This window comes from Cavia porcellus, unplaced genomic scaffold (genome assembly GCF_034190915.1).
Source record: "Cavia porcellus strain 051 isolate PalLab524CR breed Dunkin Hartley unplaced genomic scaffold, mCavPor4.1 scaffold_6, whole genome shotgun sequence".
NCBI classification, from domain to species: Eukaryota; Metazoa; Chordata; class Mammalia; order Rodentia; family Caviidae; genus Cavia; species Cavia porcellus.
The window spans coordinates 386255-402985 of record NW_026947489.1 but is presented as its reverse complement, the minus strand read 5'-3'; the positions used below and the strand labels follow the sequence as shown (position 1 = coordinate 402985).

Genomic DNA, 16731 nt, shown 5'->3' with positions numbered 1-16731 from the left:
TAACTAGTTTATCATCAAGAAGAACAAGCTTATGAAGAAGTATTACTAAACACAATTTCCCAGACTGGCACTTATGTCTTTTAGCCCTTCTCCAGCATGTATAGTGCCTGGGAGTTGATCCCCAGCACACAGACACAGACACACACACACACACACACACACACACAAACACACATGCATACACACACATACACATACACACATATCCACCATACATACACATACATCCTGATATATCAATCAGGAAGTCACAGTGTTATTTTTGATGTGGAGAGTTGTGTTTATATTTTTAGAAACACGTTTTTCTTGAGCCTCTTCTATGTTTCAGATGTTGTTTTAACATTAGACAAAGTGAAGGGGATCCCTGAACTCCTGGAGCCTAATTTTGCATGTCTGAAAAGTGGATTAGAGAACTATGGTAGGTAAAATATTGCTTAGGGAATGAATACATTATTTTGATCAATTACTACTCTTTCTAGGCGATGGCTCATTTCTCATCTGGACCACCTCCGACACTGCCCTACACATGGAACCTCAGTCACAGCCAGTTTTATGCCTTAAGTTTTCTTCACATTAGTGATTAGGATTCCTGTGGCTACTCCCCTCTTTCACTCTTTCCAATGAAAATGTGCATAACCTGTGTAGGAAAATCCAAGAAAATTCATGATCCACTGATGTGCGATGGTTTAAGTCATAACGGGTAATGTAAGCAATTCGTATGCTGTTCTCTTCAGTGCTTCTTGGGTGACTATTTATCCCTGTTCTTCCCTTAGAGCTCTTTCTTACTGTGTTTGTAACTCCTTTTATTCTACCACTGTGCTTCCGCTTCATATTAATTCTTCCTCTGTGTATCTTTTCTTATGCCTATTTTCCAAACAAATTAATCATTGCCTTATATTTGGGTTGTGATTATCGAATTTTAGAATGTTTAAAATTTGTGAACAGATTAAAATTATGTTACATATAGAATTTCACAGTCTTTAATGTGTTCATGTAGCTTGGGAGTTTCCTTTTTAAAAATTTTAATTGTCACCTGCACTTCAAGACAAATAGCATTTCTACAGTTTTATGCCAGTAGTAATACAAAATTCTAACTCTGAAAATGTAATTTAAAGCCTTGAATTTTCCTAATTATTTCAAATTGATTTTATAAAAGGAAAAGCTTCTTCTTTGGTAAGAATCCTAGAGCATTTGCTTAATGTTTCTTCTTAGTCGAAAAGATACAGTATTTTATCTAAAGTAGTGAAAATGATTTTTGGCTTAAACTTCATTTTTTAAACAACACACAAATGAATTTAATAAGTCATCAAATGAATTCTTTGCAGCAGCGTAGAGGGAATTGACAAAAAAAACTTTTCAATTTTATTATCTATTAATAAAGTAGGTTCAATTCTCTTCCTAAAATCCTTTGTCTTTATCCACTAGTGACTCATATGATCAAAATATGGGTAAGTCCAGAAAGAATAAGTGATTTCAAAGTGGTAAAGTATAGTCTTAAAAATAAGTGATATATTAACAAAATGCTAGAAAAAGTGCTTATGAATGTGCCAAAAGAAGAATATACATTACAGACAGTAAAGGAATCAAGTCAATTTGTTTCTGTCTGTTATATTTTTGCCAAACTATTACCTTTTGCTATCACATTTGTGCCCCTTGCCTATTTTTTAGACCATTTATTGCTTCTTTTTAGTAACTCACACTGCAGAGTTACTATCCTTGTTCCCCATGAAGGGAATAAGGCTTGAAATTAGTTTACATAGCCTCCAGCAATGTATGAAAGTGCCTATTTTACTGAATCATTACCACTTTTAATAATAATATTTGGAAAACATTTAAATTAATAGGAAAATCATACTATCTTATTTTGTCATATTTCTTTGATTTCTAAAATACATATACTCACTATATACATGTACATTTATACATATCTCTTCTTATTATTCATTAATCTACCTGTGAAGTTTTGGGGGGTCTCCTGAATGGTTGAAGCTCTTTTTTGTACTAACAAGATATCAAGCTTTTGTGTCTCTAAAGCTTTCAAATTCGAGTGTAGACTAATTTATACATTAGTTTGGGGCAGTCTATTTTAGGCACATGTAGGGAATACCTTTTAGAGAAGTCTTAACTATTAATATGCACTATGTTCTCATGTTTAATATTATTGTTTACTATATTTGTAGGTTTGAATTTTTAAATTTCTGCAGAACTATTTTATAACTGGTTTTCCATATTAACATATTTATTTTTTATCTTTATTTTTATCTTTCACCTGAATTCTTTGAGCTTGTTTTGCTCATTTTTCTAACTGCTTAAATCCTCTGATGATTTATGTATTTGAGTGCTTAAAATATTACATAGCCTCCAAGAGCAACTTTTCCATACTGTGAAAATCTTGTGTATCCAGGGTTCCTGTTATTTTGTAAATAATCTGCCATCGACTAAATAAAAAAACTTGTTAGTCATCAATTTTAAACTACCAATACCTAACCCATTATTTTTGGCACCTCTAAATTGATTTCTTCTTTTCTTTAAGGTCATTTCAGGGTCTCTACTTCCTTCTAAATCAATGGACCAAGTAAATGACTCTGTGACAGCTGAATTTGTGTTACTGGGTCTTGCTCAATCCTTGGAAATGCAGTTATTCCTTTTCCTCTTTATTTTACGTGGGAATTCTTCTAGGAAACCTCATCATTGTGTTCACAGTAATTTTTGATCCTCACTTACACTCTCCCATGTACTTTTTTTGGCCAATGTATCACTCATTGACTTGAGCCTTTCATCCACCACAGTTCCTAGAATAATCTATGATCTTCCCACTGCCCATAAAGTCCTTTCCTTCCACAACTGTATGTACAAATGTTCTTTATCCATGCTATGGGAGGAGTTGAAATGTTGCTACTTATAGAATGGTGTATGACAGGTATGTAGCTATCTGCAAGCCTCTGCTCTATCTAACTATTATGAATTACAAAACTTGTGTGCTTTTGATAATCACTGCATGGGTCATTGGGGTGATTCATGCTGTGTTTCAGTTGTCTTTGTCATAAACTTACCTTTTTGTGGACCCAACTATGTAGGGAGTTTTTACTGTGATTTTCCTATGATTATTAAGCTTGCATGCATGGACACCTATGAACTAGAATTTGTAGTCACTGCCAACAGTGCCTTTATATCTATGGGCACCTTCTTTTTCTTAATTGTGTCATACATCTATATTCTGGTTACTGTTTGGCAACATTCTTCCAAAGATTTATCAAAAGCATTTTTAACTTTGTCAGCTCACCTCACTGTAGTGGTTTTGTTCTTTGCTTCATTCATATTTCTGTATGTGTAGCCTTTTCCTGCTAAGTCACTGGATACATTTTTTCCACTTTGGACTTCGTTGTTATGCCTGTCTTAAACCCTGCTAGCTGTACACTAAGGAATAAAGATATGAATTTGACTATGAGAAGGTTGAGTCACACACATGGATGAATGTCTTGGACCATCAAAACCCTACAATTACTATAAACACTATGGAATGTAAACAGTTTTTTATGAGAAGCCTAGAGACAAATTCCATAAGAAAAAAAGATACATTAAATCAACAAAATTCACCTTAGGTGGAGTTGCAGCAACTTTTGTTAATCATTAAAAATGTATGCATTGCTGTCTAAATTTCATACCTAAATTACAATTACTAACAATGATTGCACTGATTACACTGAATTTTAATGTATTTTATATTTTATACACATTTTTATGATTTAAACATATTGGCGTCATAATAGTAATAACACACATCACTGAAAATTGATAGATATTTCTTAAGGATATTATATTAATTCAATGGATAAAATATGGATGTATATAAAGCAAAAGACATAGAGAGAAATAATTCTTATTTTAAATTCATATTTTACTTTATATTAGACGAGTAGAAAAACTGTTAATATGTTATAGCTCAAGTATTCTTTTCAGTCTGGCTTTCAATGTGTTTTGTACAGTATCATTGTAGAAATAGCCTCTACTACTTTGCATGAAGAATAATTTTTTGGCTGTTCCATCTTTAAAGCAGCACAATTCTGTCTCTCGTGCAGTCTTCCTCAGAGATTTTAGATTAGTATATGTTTGCAATATATATTGACAATCTATCTGGAAAGTTGGTAGTGATATACTGCATTTCTTGGTCAGATTTATTCCCTCTTCTCCCCTCTTTCTCTTCCCAAGCTCCCCTTCCCATACCCACAGGATCTTCCTCTTTGTTTTTTACCCTTTCTCCTTTATTTTGATCATTAAATTATTTATATTATATCTTGCATAGTAGAGAAACCATTACCTTCTATGTTTGATTTATTTCACTTAGCATTATGGACTCAAAATCAGTCCATTTTCCTACAAATGATTTAATTTTTCCTTCTTATGGCTTAGCAATATCTCTTTGTATGAATGTAACACATTCCCTATTCATTAAATATGCATGAAAATTCTAAAAGTGTTAAATGAGATACATTTGCCAGATGAAGGTGATCCACAAAAATCTCAAAACTTTTCTCAGTACAGAGAATGTGATTGACATGTTTTAGATAAAACCTGGAAATCATGGTAATGAAGAAGTATAAGTGATATCTCATTTAGATGTAGTTTTAGTAGATTTAGGAAATATTAATTGAGGCATCTATGCTCATTTTTAAATGCTACATATTGATTAAAGCTGTTAAATAAAACAGTGATATGTGAGATATTCTATTACTACTTGAGGTATTATTCTTATGTTTTCTCCATACATTGGTCATCAATATTGTGTGCTGTCTCACTTTGGCAAATCTAAGCATTTTTATCAAATCTATAGGCCTACTTAGAGTTTACTTTTACAATTTTCTCTTATTTGTTTTGTCATGATTCTTTAAAAATCACCTTCAGACTCAGATAGCGAAAATATTCAAATGGGCTAAGAAATTGTGGCACTGTTCCTTAATTCAAGATTTTGTTTTCCTTCTAATGACTGAGGGAAATCTTGGGAGATTATAAGTTAGTCTCAGGACTCCAGCTCAGGCTAGTCATTTCCATGTCTCTTCATCTGCCTCTCATCATCTTCATAATGAACTCATAATTAATTTACTAAGGAGGAAAATTCTCATAAATGTTTTTCTCTTGCAAATTTTAATACTTTAGAGAGTACATATAAAAGGAAGTCTGTACTCCTCTTTCACTGAAAATTGCTGTAATCTCTTCCCTTTATGAAGGAGGTAGGTGGAATGATGAATATATTATAACTGTATATGATAAACATATTAGTAGAACTAAGGAAACCCAGCCTTTTATCAACAATGACATGTTCCTGTTAGTAGAAATCCATTTTTCAGAATTCATGTTTTTATCCTAGGAAAAATGGAAAGATTCTGTAGGTAGATTTAAATATTTAAAAGACTTGTTGTGAATATTATAAAATACAACTTTTGTTTTTAGTGTTCTTTTGGAAACAATTGTTGAGTCCTTTTTCTAACATTTTTGCGCTAATCTATCCTTTATTACTCAGTGGCCCTGCTCATATTTTTTCCCCAAACCCAGCATTTGTTTGGCCACTTTCTTGGCTCCTTTTTACAATACCAATAGAAACTGGATTGGGACATAAAAGTGCAAATCATGCTGGTATAGCTATTGAGATTGTAAAAGCATTTTATAACCAAACACATTTTAAAAACAAGAAAACTAAAATTCCAAAATTTTGAATGGCATGACCAAAATCATGCACTGAATTTCTGCTCGGACTCAAGTTTCTGCCTTTCATCACAATGATACTTATAAAGACAAACATTGTGTACCTTAAAGAAATGTAAAAGTATTTGGTTTTATTCTCTTCAAAAAAGTAATAAGAACCGTGAGAGTAATAAAACCCTAAAAGTCTAAATGTTACTGTAAAAAAGAGAGGGAAGTAAGGTGGACTAAGGGATATAACCGCAGGTATGTTTGAGTGTGTAGGATGGAAAACCATATAACTGAGCTTTTGTTGGATCATTGAATGGAACTGTCTCCAGTTTCACTGTATGAATGTTCATTTTATATGCTTTAATTTAGTGATATGAACAACCGTTTCTGGGAAGATAATATGTAGCCTATTAACTGGTGATTTTGTACTGTATATATTTTTTTCTAGAAATACTGTATTATTTGTATGCTTTTACTGCATCATTTTTTATGTCCTTTTTTTTCTTCTCTCTTTAAATAAAAAAAGAAATGTAAAAGTTATTTTAAGAAAAACAAAATTGCAGTGATTGAATTGAGAACTTAATGTAGTGCCTGGGCAAATATTTCTTTTTCAACTGTGGCTGGATCTTCAGAAATTTTATAGCTAGAGTGAGATTCTGGAGAGTGCCAATGTTAGAACTTAATGTTAGAAACATATAGTTTCAAAACTTGCTGAATGACTTTTTAAGATTCCTAATTGGGATGTGAAAGAATTACAGGGGTGCAGGGTAGCTGTCTATGTAGCTGAGGATCCAATATTATCATTCTGCTCTTTGTAGCACAATTTCAAGAGATATGATGAGAGAAATAGTTGAGCAAGAAGCTCACATTAATGAACAATGTCATTCTGGAATTCTTACTTGTTTGTGTTACACAGTAGTGTTCCTTTAAGAACACTCTGGACTCATGTCAAAAGTCACTGTTCAGTGTCTCAGCAATGTACCAGAGTGACTTGCAAGAATGTACCAGCAATGACTCCGTATATCCAGACAGTTATCATTATCATTTTCCTCCTCCCAAACTCATTCATACTCCTAAAATTCATTTATGTGTGAGGTAGAATTACATTAGTTTTCATTATAATTATTATGAGACTCAAAGCCATCATATTCCCAATTATTCAGAATAAAAGTGTATGAACAATGTATTTTTCACATACACTATTGGCAAAGTTTCTATTATTTTCCCTAATGAACACTAATTTATTGAGTACCTATTATATGCTAGATAATTTATATTCATGACCACATCCAATTCCCTCTGCACTCCTATGAATTAGTACTACCATCACCCATCCTGTCCAGATCTGACCATAAGACTGAAAGCTTTGAAATGACTTGTCCAAAGTCATCCAACAACATAACAGATAAACCTAGGATTTGAATCCTAGCCCCTCAGCTACATGCTCACATTATAATATGTTGCCAATGTAACATATTGCCTAATGGACACTCACAAATCCTTTCTCACTCAGTTCCTGTTCATACAACCACTACCTGCATTTCGTACCTAGTTTTGCGCTTAATATACTCTAAATTCAGATTCAGACCAGACATAATTTTTTAAGCAGTTATTACTAATTTCTCAGTAGTTCATCACTATTTTCATAATAAAGCCTAAATAGTAAGAACTCTAAACTTTCTTTGCAATTTTATCTTCCATTAAACTGTTTTACACTTTCAGTCATGTAAACTTTATTGCATTTTTGTCATTTTTCACTCCTCCTTTGGATCCTCCTTTTTTTTATCCTTTCCCACTTTTTAAAACATGTTTTTTTATATTTTCATTTTTTTGTTCTTTCTATTTTCATCATCCTTTCATTTTAGCATATCTTTTTTCTAAGAATGTTAGTATCATCAAATGATATAAGGTATAAAATCAGGACTGCGGATTTAGCTCAGTGGCATAAGTGCCTGCCTTGCAAGCACATGGTCATAAGTGTGATCCCCAGTACCAAAAAAAAAAAAAAAAAAAAAAAAAAAAAAAGATATATACAACATAATAAGCACTTTTTTTGAATGTGGGAGAAAAAGGAGATAGATGTGGGGTAGCAGTGGAGATTTAATCTGACAATCAGAATAGCACAAACGGTAGTATTTTATTAGAAATAATCCTATGAGTGTGAACACTGGGAAACATGGATAAATGAATGATAAACCATGACCAAGGTACTAGTGTGTGGGTTAAAGCCTGAGTTCAGTGTGAAAATCCTATTTCTTCATCATCTTTTCCAAGGGTACCACAGAGATTATCTTCTGGAATGAAGCAATAAGTAAAGCAAATTACTCAGTGATCACTGAGTTCATTTTTCTTGGACTATCCAATTCTCAAGAATTCCAGATTTTCTTTTTTATATTCTTTTTTGTTTTCCATGTAGGAATTGTGTTTGGAAACCTTCTGGTTGTGATAACTGTGGCTTCTAACTCACACATTCACTCTCTCATGTAATTTTTTCCTGGCCAACCTCTTAGTCACTGATTTGTCTCTGTCTTCAGTCACAGTCCCCAAGATGCTTACTGTCTTTTTCAGTAAACGCAAAGCCATCTCTTTCAGGGAGTGTCTTGCACAAATATTCCTCCTTCACTTTTTCTGTGGGAGTGAGTTGGTGATCCTCCTAGCCATGGCCTTTGACAGATATGTAGCAATTTGTAAACCCTTGAACTATAGTATAATTATGTGCAACAGTGTATGCATTGGAATTGTGGCTGCTGCATGGGGAACTGGCCTCCTCCACTCAGTGAGACAGTTAGCCTTTGCAGTGAACCTGCCATTCTGTGGTCCAACAAGTTTGATAGCTTTTACTGTGATTTTCCTAGGGTAATCCAACTCGCCTGCAGACACCTACAAGCTAGACATCATGATCATTGCTAACATTGGTGTGCTCACAGTGTATTCTTTTGTCTTCCTACTCATCTCCTACATTACCATTCTAATGACTATGGAATGTCACCTGACAGACCAGTCATCCAAGGCTCTGTTCACTTTGACTGCTAACATCATGGTTGTTCGTTCATTTCTTGGTCCATGTATCTTCACTTATGCCTGTCCGTTCCCTATCAGATCGTTAGATAAATTCCTCACTGTGTTTTATTCTGTGTTACTCGTCTCTTGAACCCAGTGATAACCACACTAAGAAACAAAGAATGAAGACTACAATGAGACAGCTGAGAAAAGTGAATGTGAATTTTAGGGTGAAGGCTCAGACTTTTTGGAAGCATGAACTTATTTTAGAAAATAATATATTTGGGGCTGGGGATTTAGGTGAGCAGCATAAGTGCCTGCCTTGAAAGTGTGCAGTCATGAGTTTGATCCCTGGCACTGATAAAAAAGAAAAAAAAATTAGAAAACAATATATTGTAAATTTGGTAAATTACTTAGTAAAGTTTATGAAAGTTGTAACTCCCCACCAAAAAAACTATAACTTCCCTTCCCACTTCACTAGTAATTGTCAAAGGAATTTCATATACACTCCCTCAATTTACCCTTCCTTATCATTTCATGTCATATCTTCAATATAGCAAAGTTAATATTGTTCATTCATAATAATACCTCACTAATTTTTGAAACAATGAAAGGCATAGATATGTTTGTATTTGTGCACAATGTGAGTCTAACAATGTAACATTCATCTTGTAGTCACTTGACCTCCCAAGGTATATAACAAGTGCCCATAAGCAGTAAACAGAATTTAGGGTGATCTAACTTTCCAATATGTTGGTACAAAGTGTATTAGTTAGACTGCATATGATTTTCTATAGTGAACTTTCTAAAGCCAAAATAGCTGTGTTTAATGCTATTCACCCTTTACTAATCAGGACTTTCAAAACATTAGCTTTCATAAAATTTGGTTTCTACATCTTTAGAAAGGAAATAATTATACCTATTTTATGGTTATTATGAGGATTAGTGAAATAATAGATGTGTGAATCATACAGCATGATGCATTTTCATCATTCAATAAATTAGAAAATATAATTATAAATTTTATATGTGAACAAAACTAAAAGTTCTTTTTTTTGTCTTTTTTGAGATGAAGTCTCGCTATGTAGTTCAGGCTGGCCTTGAGCTCACTTTGTAGCCCAGACTGGTCTTGAATTCACAACCATCTTTCCACCTCAGCCTCCTGAGTGCTGGGATTATGGGCATGAGCCTACACACCCGGCTAACACTAAAAGTTCTTAACCTGTATTTTTTCCCAAAGTGCTTGAGGAATATGACATGTGCCATTCTTAACAGACATTCATTTGGGGCTCTGTAGTTGAAAATTTAAATCTGTATATTTTTGTGCAAGTTTATGTATTTATGTGTGTGCTCATATACTCACAATCTCATTGTAGGAAGACATTATAAAAACTCAGAATAAAAATAAAGGGTAATATAAATTTAAACAAAATATTTCACAAGTATTTGTGACAACTCCCTCTCTTTTCTAGTACAAATTATTGAATTGAGCTGAAAATGAATATTAAGTATTTTAAGGCAAAAGAAATGTAGCTTGTCAAAATTTAGCTTAAATTACCAGATGAAGACAGTTAGATAGTAAAAGGCTAGCATTATGTTTGCTCCAGAAAAAATACAAAAGACAAGTAATAACTACACTGAAATCACATAAAATAATTCAATAATGATAATGACAGTGTCTCAAATCAGCAGAAAAAAGAAGGTCTTATTAATGAGAAGGTGTAATGGTAAGATATCGGTCTAAGGAGGATACAGCAGTTATGTTCATAATATCCTATGCTGAGACAATTTCTCAGTGAAATCAACATGTAAGTCTATTTTTTTTAAAAAAACATACAAATATGAAAGAAAATATAAGTAAATGCCTTTATATCCTGTGAATGTGGTAAATCCTGACATCAACTTTGTAAAATTAATTTTAATGTGTGATGAAACTGTAAAGATAAATGAAGAGAAAACATTTACAACTTATATCACAAAGACTCATAGTTCAATTTTAGCTTTTAATTAAACAAATTTTCTTTTTTTTAAAATTTCATTTAAGGAGAAAAAAGAAAAAAACAGAAAAGGGGTAGAAGTAATACAGAATTTCAGAAAAAATAAACAGTAGGAAATCACTAGTTAATTACATATTGTCATCTTAGAAACAGTTGTTCAAGTTACAAAGTTAAAGCATATAGAGGGGACTTTCAAACAGTGAGACTGCAAACAGTTTTGTTCAATGATCCAACAAAATCAGTAATATGGTTGTCTATCTTATACACTTAAATATATATGCAGTTATATCTTTTAGAGCACTTTCTTTACCTTTCATTGTACAATGACAATTACACATTTTGGGTTTTATTACTCCCACAGTTCTTATTACTTTTTTTTGAAGAAAGTAAAACCAAATGTGACATAACAGGACAGAGTCAGTCAAATCAAAAGGATGGACATAATACATAATGTAAAAACAAAATACAAGGTGATCAACAATGGTTACCATAATGCCTCTTGTTATCTTAAAAAGAATTGTCTATATCATCAGTTATAGTAAAATTGAACAAAACAGTAAATAATAAGACCAATAAAACCAAAACATTGGAGACATTGGGGAATTCAAAAGAAGATAATAGTCAACCAGAATGGACGTCGTAATGAATCTTATTGTCTTCATAGTTGTTGCCTATACTTTCGAACTTGGTACTATCAAGCATAGCAGAATAGAGGAAAATCAGTCAAAACAAGATGGTGAGATCAATACAGGGTTTCAAATCAAGTTAATAAGAAATCAAAGTTGGTTACTATATACTGCTATTTTTTATTTATTTTTCCCTTAGTTAAAAGGATAAAAATGAAAAAGTAGATAATAAAAAGGAGATTGAGATAAAAAAGAGGGCATAATAACAAAACAGCGCAGGTCAAAACATAGCCATTTAAGCAAAATAGTGTTTCACCACAAGATAATCTGGACATAATAGTAGTTACCATAGTGTCTCTTCCCTTAATATCTTTGGGTATAACTTCATATACTGTAACATCAAACATATCAAGACAATGTAAAACTGTTCAAGAGAATGACAGTATTACAGGGTATTTAGAATCAACTAGAACATGAACAATGGTACATGAACAATAGAAAATGAACAATAGTTTCTGTATAATCTCCTTGTCTATAAAAGTTTTTGTTTATATTATCACATATAACAAAATCCAATAAGATACAGCAGGTTAAAATCGATGGAGACAGAAGAACAAAAGCTTGATGGGACTTCAAAACAAGAGGATATTAAATCAGCACTACCTATTTTTTTTTTTTTTTGTCTTTTTCCTTTTTTATCGGTCCCGGGGATCAAACTCACGACTGCCTGCTTGCAAGGCAGGTGCTTATGCCGCTGAGCTAAATCCCCAGCCCCCCAGCACTACTTATTATGATGTCTTGTTTTCTCCAAAATGGCTGTTCCTACCATCCAACCTTCTCTGCCTCATTTATGTTGAGCTCTTTTTCTGTCAGTTGTCAGTTTGTCTTCTTCATTTTGCTTTCTGCTCCATTCATTGTGGCTGCTCTGCCACTGTTTCTGGAATCTTGGTATTTTTCATTTTTAGAATATCCTGCAGTAATCTCTGTAGAGTTGAATTGGTGGTTGCAAATTCCCCTAGTTCCTCTTTTTCCTGGAAGCACCTTGTTTTTGCATCAATTTCTAGGGACAGTTGTGCAGGATATATCAATCTTGGCTGGAGGTTATATCTTTGAAAGCTTGAATTATTTCCCCCCACGCTGTTTGTGATTTGATGGTTTGTGCCAAGAAGTCTGCTGTAATTCTGATGATTGTTCACTTGTAAGTGATCTGTTTCTTGTCTCTGTTCTTATATTGGATTTCTGGAATTTTGATTATTATATGCCTGGGTGTAGCTCTGTTTGGGTTGTAGGTGGCTGGGGTCCTGTATGCCTCATACATCTGAGTATCTTTACCTTTTGCTAAATTAGAGAAATTCTCCTGGATTATTTCTGTGAATAGCTTTTGTAGTTCATTTGTTTGAGTCTCTACTTCTTCTTTTATGTTCTTAATTCTTAAGTTATAGATCCTCTTATCATCTTCTAGCCTTTGTATTATTGCTGTTTTGCTTCCTTGTTATTTTTAAGAAGTTTTTCCTTTCATGCTCCCACCTTAAAAATCTGTCCTCCAGTTCTGATAATCTATCCTTAGTTTCTTTCAAGCTGTTATGCCAGCTTTCAATAGAGTTTTTAGTTTCCTGGTAATCTCTGTGAACCTACTTCACATATTCTACGTTTTCTATGTTTTCTCTATTTTCTCCATCAAACAATTCTCCTCTTTTTTTCTGTTCTTCCATTCCACCATCTGTTTTTTCTTGGGTGGTGCTTAGCATTTCTCTAACTATTCTACTTATTTCTTGCTTTATTTCATTAAATACTTCATTTTTGAACTTGTCTATGAGGCTCTGGAGATACCGCTTTATGTCTATTGGTGCTATGTCTGATATTGCATGTTTTCTGTCTTCATTCTCTTTTGCATTTTCCTAGATCAGTGTTCTCAGGATTGGGGACTGAGGACCGTTTCTTGTTGCTTCCTTTTCCCATACTTTTTGTTCCTTCCATACAAGTGTATGTAGGAGGCCCAGTGTTTTTTTTTTTTTTTTTCTCTTTGTCTGTTACAGTTCGTTTGAATCCACTGGCTAGGTGTTCCCGCCCACTGCAGTGTACTAGGGAGACACAGACCTGGGCAGCTTCTGCTGGGCCCACACCTCCAGATCAACCTAGTGAAGGCTTCACTGCTAGTGTGCATCGCCAGGCGCAGGGACCTGATATGGGCTAGCATACTGGATCTTAGTCTGTGGCATCACCAGGCCAAGCGCTCCCCACCAATCCCGCTTGAGAAGGGAATATCTGACTAAAGTCACTGCAGGGCCCTGTTCCGGCTAGTCTTCCTGTTCCCAGAATGTCCTCTGTTGGAGCCTCCTAGTCTCTGAAAGGGTCCCCATTTCTCTCACTCACCGCAGGTCAATTCAGGGCTCCCTGCCAGTCCAGCTCTCAATGCCGTTTGGTTTGCCGATTCCCACTCTCAGAGCTTTCGCGTGTCTCTCTCCCTGCCATGCTGATTGGGACGCAGCAGCAGCAGCAGGAAATTCAAATCGCGGCTTCCTATGGTGCTGGATCCAGCTTCCACACTGAGATTTTATCTGTTCCTGTTATAGCATCATGATTGCATTTCAATTGGTCTCTCTCAGCTTAGTTCATTCCTGGGTCGGGAGGATACATCTCCCCTTGCTTAGGACTCCTCACACGGCACCGCTCTTGGATTCTAGGCTGGTAATCTCAGAGAGCCTCCGTGGCTGCTTTTATTTGTCCACCATGTTCTCTCAGAAGTCAATTAAGCAAATTTTCATTTAAAGAATTTCACATATAATTTCTTTACTTATCAAAATCACTTTAATGATATTTGTCTTTGTTATACCTCTTTTTAAAGGAACTGATACTTAATCCAGTCATTCTATTTGTGTTGCCACAATTCTTTTATCACTACTTGAATTATAGACAATGGCAACTTAAAACTCTTGGTATTGTATATCCAAATTTCTTTCAAAAATTTACATTTTGAGAGTATTTATTATAGGTGGATCTACCTTGTTCTGACAAGGTGGAGAGTATTTATTATAGATGGATCTACTTATCTCTAAACATGCATGAATTCATATTTATTTCCTAAGCTATTCAGGGAAGTATAGACATCTAGGATATGCAAATATATAAAGTTGAATGAAAAAATATTAAGTTTTTCATACATTTTGCCTTTTTGTAGAACTCTACCACAGTCCTAAGAAACAGATCTGCAAATGAAACAAGACCAGTGTTACTCTATGTGGCAATTCCAATGCTGTACAACCATAGGAGAAGCCTCACTGGTAGAGACCTCAACTCATAGTTTTATAGTATTAAAAACTTCTAAAAAAACACTGATAGACAAATCCACAAAAGATATAAGCTTACATTTAATATAAAAACATGAAAACCTTCTTTAAATATATTAAAAATGTTCAAGCTCTCGTAGGTTAAGACATATGCAAAGCAAAATGATGTTCAAGCCTAAATCAAATCAGTAGTCTCAATATATATAATATACTCTGTAAATGGGACAGTATCAAAAGAGGCATTAATAAGAATAAACACCTTTTCTTTAGAGGTCATTATTATGTTCATTAAATATTCTGACATGATGAACATGAAGAATCAAGTATTTATTCTGCCTTTCATATATTATAATGCTGAAAATAAATAACCACATAATTAATTTAGAAAATTATTAAAAACTCAAGTTAACAATTGCCATAGGAATTTTGGGTTTAATCTACTTTTATAGTATAATGAGTTAATAGACCTACCCCAAAATAAAACCAACCAAAGCTAAAACAATTGAGTAGCAGTATCAAAGTAAAATTTATAAGAAATACATAAGTTGACAGAACTTCAACTCATTGATCAATATTTCATATCACATGGCAAAAATATGTGCAAAGTACAAAAGATAGTATAAGTGAGTCTTTAAAAAAACTGTTTCCTTAATGACAGGAAAATATGCAGGAAATATGTAAAAGAGAAAAATGTGCAAAAACAGCCTGTAGATTTAATGCCATCAAATACACAGCATCAAGTATTTGGCAGAACAAATGGTTTGAATTATCTGGCAAATTCACAGAGTAACAAAAACAAGAATAAGGAACTGGTACCTTGTATCGACCAATGCAATATTGAACCTTGTCTAGATCCTGATTCTAGGACTCCAATTTTAACAAATATTTTTAAGAGAGATCAAGAAAATTTGAATTACGGTTAGTATTTCATTGTTCAACTTTATATAAGCATAAAAATGAAAGATGAGAGCCTTGGAAATATCAGAAACATATTTTCTCTAAGTCAAGGAACCAAGACTGCATAGAAAAATGCTTCTTCAGATAAGCACAACATTTTGCATTCCATTATCTACCACTGGGTATTTATCGGTCACTGGTAGTTAAAAGGCTAAAAAGTCAGGCATAAGGAGGCTGCTAAAAAGACAGATACCACAACAGAGCTTCTGAAAACTTCATCCAGCTAAAAAGCTAATAAACAGACATTAATTCTACTCAGCCAGCAAGGAAATGATAGGCAGAGTCTTCTGATTAAACTTTTGTCTACTGAGCCTTTTAATGTGTAAAATGGTTTATCTAGGTTTTCTTTAATTTCCCTGAGCAGTGTTATGAAGTTCTTACTACAAGGCTTTGTTGAAAATAATTCTCAGCATTTTGAAATGAATATACATGAAACTGATTAATTTTATTTCCAGGTGTTTGCCACTTATACAGATATGCATATGATTTTATATTAATATCATATTCTCTTGTCTTGCTAAGTTTATGTATTATGTCTAGTATCTGCTTTGAAGAATTTTTGATGATATCATCTACAAATGGAAATGGTTCTACAATTTTTTTTCCTTTTTCTTGTCTTAGTATAATCCTCTTGTTTACCTTTGGTCCTGATGATTATGCATTTATTGTCAGTATTAATAAACATTCCCTTTCCTTAGCGAAAAACCTGAAGTAATCAGTTTAAAAAGAGAAGATGTTTTTGTTGGCTCATAGATTTGGAGGTTTCAGTCCATGATCCATTAGTCCTATTTGTTTGTGGCTGTATCATGGCAAGGAATGCATGATACAGCAATCTTCTCATTTTGTCCACAAAGTGGAAAAAAAGAAAGAAGGCGTCAGGTCCCTATTATCACTTCAAAATGTATTGATCTGCTTTTTATTGTCTGAGACAAAATTACCTATCACCCACAATTTATAGGAGAAGACATTTATTTTGGTTCTGGGTTTGAGAGGTTTTAGTCCATGATTGGCTGTTTCCAAGATAAAAACATCAAGCAAACCTGCTCAACTCACAGCATCTCAGAAACAGAAAAGAGGAGAGTAGGAGAGGAGCCTGAATGGAATGGGCCACGAACCAGAGACAGTCCCCAGAGTCATGACCCATGATCTGCTTCCTCCAACTCACCCACATTGCCT

The 16731-nt window shown here is 33.7% G+C and overlaps 1 pseudogene; it reads left to right on the top strand.

Moving 5' to 3' along the window:
• Positions 1 to 14612, top strand: part of LOC100733831 (olfactory receptor 4F17-like) — an 83250-nt pseudogene extending 68638 nt beyond the window's left edge.
• Positions 14613 to 16731: the final 2119 nt, after the last annotated feature.